We start from the raw sequence: 12836 nt of genomic DNA, 5'->3' as shown, positions 1-12836 counted from the left end.
AGCTCCCAGCTGGATGTAATTTCACCCACTACCACTCTAAGCTCAGATTTCCAGGAGGTTTTTTTACCTAGTGAACAGTGTATCTATACAAACCACAGAAAACCAGTTTCTGCAGGGGAATATTGTGTAAAATGCCTTTAAAGGCTTTGTGAAAGTCAAGGCAGACAACATATACACCTTTTTCTTTATCTACTAAGGCTGTCACCTTGTTACAGAAGGAGATCCTGTTGATTGAGCAGCACCTGCCTTTCACAAACCCCTGCTGGCTGGGCCTCATTTTGTCATTGTACTGCTGTTTGATGGCACTTCGGATGATCTGCTCCGTGACTTCCCTTGGCACTGAGGGAAAGTGCCACTTCCCCTGGCACTCAGTCTGACATGCCTCTAGTTCCCTGAGTTCACATTTTGACCAACCTTGAAGATGGGTATAACATTTGTCAACCTCCATTCAACTGGGACCTCCCAAGTTAGCTGGAACTGCTGGTAAATGATGCAACATGGCTCAGCAAACTCTTCCACAAGCTCCCTCAGTACCCTGGGTGGATCCCACACAGTCCAATAGATTTGTGTTTGTCTAAGAGGTATAGCAGATTGCTGACCATTTCATGTTGGATTGTTGGGGCTTCATTCTGCTCCCTATCCCTGTCTTCAACCTCAAGGGACTGATTCTCACAGAAAAACTGGTATTAAAGACTGAAGCAAAGAAAGCAGTTAAGTCCCTCAGCCTTTTCCTCATTCTTTTTCACTGTATTTTCCCACAGCATCCAGTTAAGGATGGAGATTCTATTTAGCTTTCCTTTTGGTGTGAATGTTTACAGAAACATTTTTCATTTTCTTTTATGGCAGTAGACAGATTACAGTCTAGCTGGGCTTTGGTCCTAATTTTCTCCCTGCATAACCTTACAACATCCTTGTAGTTCTCCTGAGCTGGCTGCCTCTTTTTTGTTAAGGTGATAAACTCTCCTTTATTTCCTGATCTCCAGCTAGATCTCTCTGTTCAGATATAATTTCAGTTCATTTTTGCATGTGTCACATTACTCTGTCTGACATTTTCCTTGATTTTTTTCTACCAGTTCTTTTTAAATGGATGCCACCTTGAGAAAAATTGAAGCGTGAGAAAAGAACCACCAAGCAGTGAATTTTTTAACATACCAGCAGTGATACCTGAATCCTTAACAGAATTTTGTTGATACTTATTGCAAGTACCTTCCTCCAGCAGTGGACACAAGAAAGCCCTCAGTGTGAAGAGAAAATGAGAAGATTAAACTCTGCCTTTCTGTGTCTATCAATACTTTAAATTTGCCACTCTCAGGAGAGGGAGGAACAGGGCTCTTGAGAACTCTGACAACCAAAGTACTTTACTTAAATTATTACAAAGGCTGCAGATTTTTAGTGTGTGCACCTAGATTTTACACCATCTAAAATGGTTATTCCCTGCTTTATTTATTAAAAACAAAAGGACAGAAAAATCCGTACAATTTAGTTACTAGTATCTGAAGAAAAACCTGTCAATGTGATAGCAATGTAGTTTAAGAATCTGCTAATGAAATAAACTGCTAACAATAACCTGCAACTTTTTTAAGTGAGGGACTTCTTTGCAATCCTCTACTATCCTAGACAACAAATGCTCACTTCATATCCTACAAAATGATGAAAAAAAGTTTTGATATCCCATGACCCACGCTCAACTGTATATGCACTCTACACATATACTCTATACACTGAGCCAATTCTATCTGTTTTGATTATCATGGAATTACTGAGGTTTTGCATGATCTTTTCTGGCCTAGATACCCCTTGCAGGGGTTCGAAACTGCAAATGCATTTATAACTTTAATAATTATGCGAGACAAGGGGTAATTGGGATAATTTACAGGTGAATGAGTTAAGATGAATACAGATTGTCCGAAAACAATTGGGTATTATTAGATAAATGGGAGACAGAACAGATTTACTTCATCCTTCTTTGAGGTGCAGAAAAAAATGTGATTTAGCTGGACAGTTTTTCAAAAATTATTTCCTCCAGGCCAGCTGAAGGGAATAATATTAGAAAACAATAATGTGCCCTTATTTTGGTGGAACTTTTCGCATGTGCAGATTAGAAAAGGTAGCTCACTTTTGAAAGCTGTGAATGTCAGTGCTCAGGATGTAGTTTCAAGGAAAAAATCTTGTTTCAGGAACTTCTCTCTAATGACTTTGACTGTGACTACTGACTTCCACTGGTGAAGGAAGTGTGTGTCTGCAGATGTAATACTTGGGCAGCTTCTCAGTATCTGTTATGTTAATACATTTGCCTCTGCTTTTGAAAAACCATACTTCTTGAACAATAGACATTTGGAGATACTGGGCTAGCATGTAAATCTTGAGACCCTATTTAATGTCCATCTGTATGTAGAAATCCAGAAGTTTTGATTCTAGCCTTACTAGGGGCTGGGTTGTGACAATCTGTCTTACAAAGAAGACACATGTTACTTTTCTTCTATCAAACTTGTCTGGCATTATAAATTACTGAATTCCTGACTAGTTTCCAGCATTTTTTCCTAGTGATTTCTCTTCTGTATACTTTTCTCTCCTTATGTCTTCTGACGACTCTTTTCTGCTTATCTACCTGTTTTAATCAAATTTTTAAAGAGTAGTGTTTGCTGCCTCTTTGTGAAAGATCCATTTGACTGCTGGCATACAATAATTATTGTTCAAGTTTTATTATAAGGGTATGTAAATCTGTAAAAATTGGTAAGGAAATGATAATAGCTAACTTTGCACATTTTCTGGGCAATTTGTAGATTCTGGGTGCACTCCAGTACCACCACCACCAATAGTTTCTGAGCATATGAAGTAGGAATGTAATGCATTTCTGAAGGTAGCAAGAGCTAGATTGTATTTGATATAAACTTAGTCAAAAGCTGTGGGAATTGTTTTTGTGATGTGGGAAAGAAGACATAATTAATTATAATTGGTTTAGCAACTTTCTGAAAGTTTTCTTAACTGTGACATTGAGTCTATAAACTGAATAATATGCAATTCATGTTGGGCTGGTACAGTTGTTTTTTGCAGCATTACAATACTGCTGCGTAATTGAACTCACTTCTCAGAAAGTTGTATGTTGTGATCGTTGACAAGTAATTCTGAAAAATTTTGGAAAGCAAATTTGAGAGCTGTGTGACATGTCTCAGAAAAAACTTAGGTTTCTTTTTCTGGCTTGGTCAATTTATAGAGATTGTGTAGGATTTGGCATTCTTGTTCTGTGAAATACTCCAATAATTTTAATATTTATATATGTTATGAAGAATTTACTTTGAGTTTGTGAACAGGGAAAATTTATTTTAACACATTTTTGTAGTTGAGAACTTTTTCACTAGATTTACAAATGCTTATACCCAGAATGATATGGTTTTTACATGTGAATAATTATTGCATCTTCTGAATACTAATACAAATTAATTCCTGTTTTGAAAACTGTGCTCTTTGTAAGTTAAAATCAAAATATTTCAAAACCAAGGGCTAAGTCTAAGGCTGGAGATTGAGGGGTTTTATTCCATTGTTTAACTCTTGAAGCTACAAAGCATCAACAGATGTAGTATTATTTTAATCTAAAACTTGTACAGTACCATAACTCTTGATTTACACTTTCACTGTACTCTATTATGGAGAACACAAATAATTTTTCTGTTGCTCTTACTTCTTTGTTTCATATGACAGCAGAAAGACAGGCAACTTAGTAGATAAGCATAAAAAATGAATATTGAACAGATTATAGGCAAATTAAAGCTTCAAATAGAAGTATTATCTTTTTACCATTTCCTTGTAGAATAGCCTTTCCACTTTATGATCAAATGCTTTATGGATCCTTAACAATAATGATGTTAGATGGGTTGAAGGTAATGCCTCACAGGAGAGGAATTCATAATGCCTTGCAGGAGAAACAAAATGGAAGATAAATCATTACTTTGCAGTTCATGATAAGATGGCTGACTTTGCAGTGAGGCAGGTGAAAGAAGAATATATTACAACACTTCTTGTGTTTGCAAAGACAGTCTGTGTCCTTGTCTGTGACCACAATGAGTACAGTTGTGATGAGCCTATGGAACATGGTGAAATCACTAGAATTTGCACAGGAATCTTTGAGATGAGGTTGGACTGCTGGGATTGAGATAGGAGTGTTATTTCACCTCCCACCTATTTTCTGAGGAAATCCAGGAATTGCAAGATTTTTTCATCTGTTAGTTTACAACACTGTTGTGCAGAAGAAAGTTATTACTAGATTTACTGGGGCTCAGTAGAGGAAATGTTGGAAGACTCATATTTTATTTTGTGTCTGTGTTGCATCCTAAGGAGGGACCAGGAGCAGCACATGAGCTGGTCTTTGTACTCATCTGACTGTAACTGATTTACAGGGAGGATATACACAGGTGGGCAGGAGAGGAGGCCCTTCAATCTCAGCGTTCAGTCTCACCTGACTTAAATGTAACTATAAGATAGGATTTTCTGCTACACTACAGAAGTCTTGTTCCTCATAGCTAATTAGACATCCAGGTGTCCTTGGCAACTTCAGCTTCCTCCTGCTGACACTCAGTTTTGTCCCATAAGAGCGTATTGTACCCTTTAGTGTCCTCTCTACTGTGCCTTATTGTGATGCCCAGTACCACCCTGGACATCCTAAGTCACATTCTGCAATTGTTTAAGTTGTTGTCTTCCGGGCAATTCTGTGTCTATCAACTAGCATTATGCATGAATTTGTATTATTAACACTTCACTGAAAGGCAATGCAATGGTTAAAATAGTAATTTTCTAAGCTGGGTAGAAAATAGGAAATTTTTATATTTATGTGTGAATGCATGGTCCCATTTATATTCCAGTTTTCTTTCATAAAAGCATGTATTCACTTCATAGGAGAACATTCAGTAATATTTTAAAGACAACATATTGTACTTCAATTTAAAGTATTTTTATGCTCCCATTTGTGATTCAAAGCTAAATTTGCTGAATTACAGTAACTGTTCTGTTAATCTGGTGATTTCACTGAATTTATACCAATTCAAACCCGGAACTGCACTCCTGGGAATCAGGCTTTCTCTTTCAAATGCTAATACACTGTGTAAATTGTTGTTCCTGTTTAGATAAAAATCTGACTGTGACAAATTAGCTACCACTCTCCTTTCCTTTCAAATTGCCTTGGAACATATGAGACCTAATTTTGTGTTTCTAAAAATTTGCATCAACTAGTATATACTATCAGCTTTGGAAAGAAAAACAGTTTGACAATTGAGATTAGTGGTGGTTTCAGAGAGTTTCCACAATTTGTTTCTGCGCTTGCACTTTAGTGGTGTTGGTAGATATATTCAGTGTTTGCAGTTGCGATGTGGTATTTTTCTGTATGGCCAGCTTTTCTAAATTGGAGGTATTGGTTGTAATCACATTAGTCATGCTCCCTTTTTAAAACAACCACCAGTGAGCAGGACTGTGGAAGCTTAATCACTACTATTCATGTTGAAAGTTAATATTAGCTGACAAAATGGAGACAGAGAAGAAAATTTGGATGAAGTTCTTTTGCAGAATGGCCTTGGAAAGGTCGCTTCCTAATGGTATGGCCACCTTGTGCTTTCTTCTGCACTCCTTGTTAAACCATCTTCATCTATTTTCTGTTAGTACAGGAAGTACTATCTCATTATGTATACCCTAGAAGCAATGAAATAGGGTAGTAAATTTAATTCAGGTCCTAATTTAAGGGGAAATTTTAAAAGCTAATCCTGCTGTTCAGCTGGAGTAACCATGAGGACCATTTCTGTGCAAAAGCAAAAAAATCATGCCTGGATTTTTATTACTTTTTCACGTTTTAAGTCTAGGAACTAGAAAACTACTTGAAGTCTTACCAGTGAAAGTCATATGTAATTAGTGTGTTTTGTCTGTGTTGTGAGAAGTTACTGTTAATTTTGTGATTAATACAAGAATACTCATTTGTTTTAAATTGAAATGAATGTGTTATGAATTCCGTTTACTGTAAAGTGAATTTCAGTTTCTCAAATATAAGAGGACAGAGGTTTTTGGTGTTTTGAGTTTTGGAGACCATGCACTAATTTAAAGTTATTTTTCAGAAACCATGACATTTCTAGGCTAAAAGTCAATACAATGGCTTTCTCTGTGCAAAGTGTGGTTAGATAGACTAACAGTAATGTCTGAACTATTCTTAGATACTTAAGAAATGCAGGGGATGAGAGAAAATGAACAATTTCTATTTCTCTGATTCTAACAATATGTATATATTTATGAACACAGCATGATTTAGAGTAAAAATAATATGTAGGTACATAGGAAAGTCAAGTTTAATGCAATTACAGAATCTGAGATTTCTCTATAGTCAGTCTTTTCAATATCTACTTCTCGTTGATCTTTAGAACCTCAGGGCTAGATTATGAGCTTTCAGTCTGGCAGGAGGAGGATTAAAATATTGTGCCATGGCCCCTCTGCAGTAGGGGTGGGACAATACAGAAAGGATCTGCTTCACCAGGCCAGCTGTGGAGCTGAAGCCAAGGTTCTGCTTACCTCTGCCTTTTGCCATTCCATCTTGCCTGATTGCATGGACAAGAGCATCCTGTTGGAAGGCTGGAAGAACTTTTTAATACAGAAAGCTGTGGCAGCACTATGAAATGGATTCTTTCACAGTCTTTCTGGAAAACTGCTGTTGAGTGATTGAAGTACATCTTCCTAGAGGATTTTGGTGTCATATGATACAGAAATAATGAGTGACTTTGAAAGGTGAGAAATACATGCAGCTAAAATAACGGTTGGAAATACTATGTTTGAGCTAATGTTTCATCCATCTTTAAACTCATAGCATCCAAGAAAAATAATCCCAGTCAGGTTCTGTGTATTTTTATTTTAATCCATTACCATTAGGTGAAATAATGTATTACATTCCTGTGTATTTTATTATCTTGCTATGTTTACAATGCCATACAGCAAAAAACAGATTAGAAGTATATACTAGTTAAAAAAAACCTGTTGCAAGAGTCACACTTAACCACTTTTAACCTGTGTTGTTTATGTCAATTATATCATCAGTGGTATTTGACAACAATTTCAGTATACAGTGGGGCATTTTGTACCTTCTTTTTGAAACAAAGCCAATCAGGAAGTGAAAGCCAGAAGTGTCAAGGAGACATAGAGATGTTTGCTAGGTGACATTAAGGAAAATACCATAATTTGAATACAATTTAAACAAACAAAAATAATTTATTTTGAATACAGTCTAAATGAGAATGATTTGAAAAATAACAAAAAGCAAGCTCAGTGCTGTGTCTGCAGTTAAACAGATGAACAGTTCTGTTAGTATTGAGGAAAATAAAACTGTAGCTCCTGAGGTTGGTCACAGAATTGGGATTGCTCAGTTAAAATACTCCCGAAGAAAGAGGTACCAACCAGATTTGTTTTCTGTCTTAGTTAATGCTTGATGACAGCTGGCTGCTCTGTGTTATGGATTTTGTATAGTCATCCCCCTGGGAAATCGGTGAAAGAATGTTACTGATATGGTAGGTTTGAAAATTATTCAACTAGTTTCAAAATAATTAAATGGTTTAGAAAAAGAGGAGGTTATTCTGTCTAAAAATTTACTTTAAATTTATGCCAATTGATGAATGTAAGCCTCAGGTTTCTAGACAGTGATATAAGTGGCATGGGTTTAACATTGGCTAAATGCCAGTGCACAATGAAAAATCATTCACTCATTCTCTTCTGATGTAGTTGAGCAGAGGAGGGGAAAACAAAAATTTTTAAAAGTCAGGTTCATATGTTGAGGTAAGGATTGTGAAGAAAAAAAAGTTAAGGTCAATACACGCTCAAAAAGTTAAAAGATGTAAAGAAAAAATAATCAACATAATTAAAAGAGGATAATGAGAACTAAAATAAACATTTAGAACACTTTCCCCACCCAACCCTTCTTTCTTTCCCACTGACAGTGCAGGGAGACAAAACACAGAGTTTTTAGTCAGTTTGTCACTTTTGACAATCTTTCTTCAGTTCACTTAGGGAGAGGAGTCTCTTGCTGTGCCATGGGATACTTCCCATGGGAGACAGTTCTCAGTGAATTTCTCCACCGTGGTTGTAATGTTCACGAGTAGCAGTCCTGCCTGACCTGCTGTAATTGGAGTCCTTCTCCCACAGGCAAAGCAGTTGTCCCACAACTGTTCTTGTTCTTGGGCCATTAGTTCATGGGGCGCAGTTTTTAAGGATGAGCTGTTCTAGTTTGGAAGCAAGGGTCCTCTTTTATCTGTGGAAGCAAGGGTTCTCTCTGTCTGTTCAAGACTTTCACCAGGTGACAGCTTTTCAGCATACACACACTCCAGTGCGAGCACTTTTTCTGATGGAATGCTGCATCTCCTCCATGCACTTCATGAATTATAGGGAAACAGTTTGTTCTATTACAGTCCTCATCATGGCTTGCAGAAGAATCTCAGCTATGACACCCAGCACACCTCCTCCTCCCCCTCCCTTCTTTTCACTGACTTTAGTGTCACCATTTTGCTCTCACATTTGCTTTCACCTTTTCCTTTTTTCTCTCTTGAGAGAGAATTGGTGTCCATAGGTTCATTTATTCTCAGGTTGGATCAACTGGAAGGTTTCTATAGAGTTCTGCAGCACTGAAGGGTTGATCTCAACTGGGCTCCACACTGGGGAATTGCTCTCCATGCTTTTCACTGCTGGTCAGTGGTCTCTAGTGCAGGAGCTGTGCCAGCCGATGTGGTGCCAGAAAAGCTGCTGCCACTTCTGCCCTTTTGTCTGCAGCACAGCTGGCTGTAAGTGCCTGAGTGAGTAAAGTTAATTGTGAGCCATGCTGAGATGGCAGCCGCCACACGGCGTCCCCAGTCTCACATCCTGGCCATGGGGCACACCGGGATGGTGGCAGCTGCTGCTGGCCGTGGCTGCTCCCAGCCTCAGTCTTAGGGCCACTTGCAGTGTTGGCTTGGCCCCTGGCACCATGGTGCACCTGGTATAGATTAACCTCCAGGCCTATCCACGGCCTCTCCTGGCTACTGCAAAAATTAACCCTGTCCTGGCCAGAACCAGGACACCATCATAGAAGGCCTCTAGTCAGTCAGGCCTGATTTGCCCTTAGCAAAGCCATGTTGGCTGTCTTGGATCACCTTCCTTTCCTTGCATGTGTCTTAATATGTCCTCCACAAAGATCTGCTCCATGATCGTCTCATGCACAGAAGTGAGGCTCAAAGGTCTGACTCTCCTTTCTCCTCATTTAAAAAATAGGAGCGATGTTTCCTTTTACAGTCACCAGGAACTTTGTCTGACTACTCTGAATTTTCAAACATGATAGAGAGTGATTTGAGAAAAGCACCAGCCAGTTGTCACTGGACTCTAGGTAGCATATCACCAGCGCTCACAGGCTCGTACCTTTTCAATTCCTTCAGGTGGACACAAACATGTGCTTGGCTTACAGTAAAAGGAACACTGATCCTGCAAGCCCATATAGAGAAGTTCAGAGGATAGATACTTGTTTTCAGTTGGCTCCTTTGGATCAAATCTGAAAGAAGTCAAAGGCTCTGACAGTCTTACAGTTTTGAAAATAATTACTGAGTTTGAGATAGTTGATTTAATGACCGAATAATCAGGGAAACATTGCAGAAAAAAATATGTAGGCATCCAAGGTACATCAGTTTTTGACAGCTTAGGAGAACAGTCTCAATAGTTCATAAGTTTATCTTAGACCAGAATATCTATACCTCTTTGCCTTAATTTAGGAAAGCATTTGAATGTATTTGAAGATATTTTCTTCAAGTGTCAGTGGCTGTATTCAAATTATTGCAATTTTTCAAGTTCCTGGATTCCAGTGCATGCTTCAGGTGCAGTCTTCCTTCTTTTTCTCAGTGTGACTCCACAGTTCCTAGTTTGTGTGAACCATCACCTGCCACTGTAATTGGATTTGTTACTTGCAAATTCTGTGTCCAGCCTTAATAAATCAAACCAACCTCTCTGGTAAAAACAACAGACTATCAGAAGAAAAATAAAAGAAATGTCTTCTTTATCTGCAGTGCTCTGTGTGTGAATTCCTTCATGACAGCATAGAAGACAGCCCCAGTATTTCAACATAGATTTCCATCATCTCTTGCAAATAGATTGCTTACTATTTTAGTTTAGTGTATATAATGAATTCCAAAATAAATGTTTCTAAACCCAGAAAGTACTACCTTTGATAAACAAGAAAAGTTCCAGAAGTAGTATTATTATTACTGACATGTTATGCTCTTGAAGTGTCCTTTTGAATGGTTGTAAACCTAACACTGGGGAGACCATATCTGCAGTAATGTGTCTAGCTATGGTCTTACCTGTACAAGAAGGATGTGGACATAGAAGAACAAATTTCGTAAAAGGATTTGAAAGTGATGGAGTAACTCAAGCATCTGTGATATGAGTGGACTGACAGATCTGGGACTGTTCAGGAGAGCTGTAAACTCAGAAGGATCTCATCCAACTGTGTCAATATGTGATGTGGGAAATAAAGAGGATGAAGCCATACACTTCTTGGTGATGCAGAATGATGTCAGGTAGGAAGAAAGAAGTCAGGTGCCAACTGAAATACAGGAAATTCCTCAACACAGGATTTTTCTTCACTTAAGAAAAATGACTTTTTCACTGTGAGCATTGTTGAATGCTTGGATTAATGGCCCAGGGAGGCCTTGAAGTATTCATCTTTAGACATAGGTAGTTGTGGTTGGAGTTTGAACTCTGAGCTGTGCAACAGCAGCAATGTGAAACTGGACATGTAAGCAAATCATATTTTCAGTACAGATGGGCATGATTTGTCCATTTCTATAAAGAAGGAAATACATTGCATAATTGTATAGGACATGTGCATGGTTTGTAAGCTGAATGTAGATTGAGCCCACGCTGTATGTTATTTACAGTTGGTATGGGTATGTTGAAGGATTGCTATACCAACCATAAGTTGTCTGACTTTTCGTTATATGAGAAAAAAGTGAGATTGCATTTTTGCCATTTTGACAGTCTAAGAAATAGGTCTTATCATTCCCAAGAAAAAAATTGTAATAATTATTTGTGCAGTAAAAAGAGAATCTGAAATGATTATGATCCTGTGAAAATAAAAGGTAGGAGTTCTGGTAGGAATTAATAAAAACTAATACCAATTTACTAAATATTGTTCCATAGACTAAGACATTGTGATGATACATGAAGAATGAGGTAGTCATTTGTCTAGTTATTTGTATGAGGACTCTAATTTTCCAAATGAGCAATTCCATTAGCTATCCTAGAGTCCATGAGATATTTTTTCTTGTGGAAGTTGCAAAGGGAGTAATTCATGCTGGGCTTTTGTTCTTGGAAAATTAATGTTAGGCTTGACAGTGTTGTTAGATTGTTTGTTTTCAGAAAATTTATTCCATTCCATGATGCATTTTAAAAATTCGTTTCAAGATACTTAGCCAGGACTCCTTTTTGCACTTTTGCAATAAATAGATAGTGGAAGAAGTATCATAATGACAATAACCATTTTGACAGTCATCACTGAGGAGAGAACAACTAAGAATACAGTCTAAAATAATTTATAGTCAGAGCCATGATAACATTTAGTAATCCCTGTCCCCTGCAAAGTCATAATTATTCCTCTGCAGTAGCCATCCTTTCCCCTTCCCTCCTGCCTCTCCTGAAAATATTGGGAAGATTAATACAGTAATTCCGCATGCTCCAAATGTATGGTGACATTGGAAGGATATATCTTTCTTTGTTTACCACTGCAACCTTTGCCAGGCAAACATGGAGGGCATATTTTAAAGTCTTTGCACAGCACCTGAGGGTGACAGAGACAGTGTTGTCATGCAGGAAAATGTTTCTGTGAAAATCCAGCTTTTAATTTCTTTTATCCCATGTTGAATCAAACTCATGGATTAAGATACATATGATTAAAATCAGTTTATAAAGGTTGCATTTGGCTAGAATGATATTACATCAAGATAATGTCCAAGTGAAGATCCCTGGAGTGCATTTTTGCTCCTACATTTTAAGTTCTTTGTCATGATAATCATTGGCCTCTGTTGGAAGTGAATTGTTAACTCAAAATACAAATATTTTTCTAAGTTATTGTACATAAACCTAAGAAGACAGTGATAGTATTGTGGCAGCCTGATATAGTGCCAGGTCCTGTCACTGTGTCCTTATCTTTATCTTCTCTCTTCCCACTGTAGAGAACTTATGAGCTCAAGTAATGTGGTCACTGACTAAGTCTTCTCACGCCCAGGAGAATAGCACTCAGCACTAATTTACGTGACAGGTCTTGTGATGTAGTCACTATGAAGTAGAGATGCCTTTGTTGCAATGAGGATTTGAACAGAGAATTGGTGAGCCCAGATGTGTCACATCATTTTTGGGTCCTTTGTCTTATTTTCTCATGTGAGCAGCTGCTGTTATGGGTGTGCAGTTGGTGTGCCCTGAAAATTAGTCATTTAGGTCATACTGAGACATATGGGACAAAAGAAACCATTACAAGAACACGTTGCAGCTACTGATGTTCTGACATGCTCAACAAGTCAGGCACAAAAGTTGACCAAACCATTAGAACAAAAATGCTTCATATCCGATGAAAAAAAATATTTCCCCCTAATTTTATTTCACAAGCATTTGGATTCTTTTAGCGTTTCTCCATCAGCTAAGCAAAAAAGTCATGGCATTCTCACCATTTATGGTTTGATCCATGTATGTTTCAGTCAGCAAAGATAGCATCATGTGCTATGGTTAATGAAACATGAATTACTTGGATATGTAAAAGAGAAAGTATTGCACATATTCAATTGCACTTTAGTGATCCTTATTTTCAGTGT

General features: G+C 37.7%; 1 protein-coding gene across 9 annotated transcripts in view; it reads left to right on the top strand.

Annotated features, from left to right (window-relative positions):
* The window catches only part of KDM4C (lysine demethylase 4C), a 245679-nt gene that overhangs the window by 225804 nt on the left and 7039 nt on the right, over window positions 1-12836 (top strand). The window lies entirely within an intron of this gene.

Source organism: Lonchura striata, chromosome Z (assembly GCF_050655825.1).
Source record: "Lonchura striata isolate lonStrDom1 chromosome Z, ASM5065582v1, whole genome shotgun sequence".
NCBI lineage: Eukaryota > Metazoa > Chordata > Aves > Passeriformes > Estrildidae > Lonchura > Lonchura striata.
The sequence above is the reverse complement of the archived record's forward strand: the minus strand, read 5'-3'. Positions and strand labels throughout refer to the sequence as shown.